Here is a 696-nt window from a genome sequence, read left to right on the forward strand (position 1 = left end):
GCGCGAGTACTGGCTCGCCATTGGCCCTGCACACGTGCGGCCTGACTCACGTGCTTCCGGTTTGAAGGCAAAAAGTGTGCCTGGGTGATTTTTTTTTAAGCGAGAGAGTTTGTGCAAAGATCCGAGCTGTCAGAGATTTGAAAAAAAAAAAAAAAAAAAAAGNAAAAAAGGCAGCCCCGGCGCTGGCGGAGACGCGCTCTCCCTGCAAAAAAAGCAAAGGCGATTAAAGGCGCTGCCAGCCTCGCGCTCTGGGCACAGCTGAGCGTGACACTCGGGGAAGTCAAACCCCTCACTACTGCCTAGGAAGATGGCTAGACTTTAAAGACTATTTTTTCCCTTTAAGAAAAAAAATTCTTGGAGCTTTTTTTCTTTTTTTCTTGCTTTCTTTTTTTCTCTTTTTGTTTTTGTTTTTTCTTTTTGGCGTGGCTTATTCCCCATTTAAAACAAATCATTGAATCTGGTTGCAGAAAGAAAAAAAGAAATAGCCAAGTGTCTCCATATCTGGATGTCTACAAATTAGAGAGAGGGAGAGACAGCGAGATCTATCTGCTCGATAAGAGCGAGCGATCCAGGCCAGACGCCTCGGCTTTTTCTCCTGCACCCGCCCCGTGCCTTCGCTGGGGCTTCGCCGGCCTCCTTCCTCCGCGCACCCCCACGGGCCGCTGGCAAAGTGGGGTGGGGAGCGAGGCGGGGGGG

The sequence above is a fragment of the Ailuropoda melanoleuca genome, chromosome 2 (genome assembly GCF_002007445.2).
Source record: "Ailuropoda melanoleuca isolate Jingjing chromosome 2, ASM200744v2, whole genome shotgun sequence".
NCBI classification, from domain to species: domain Eukaryota; kingdom Metazoa; phylum Chordata; class Mammalia; order Carnivora; family Ursidae; genus Ailuropoda; species Ailuropoda melanoleuca.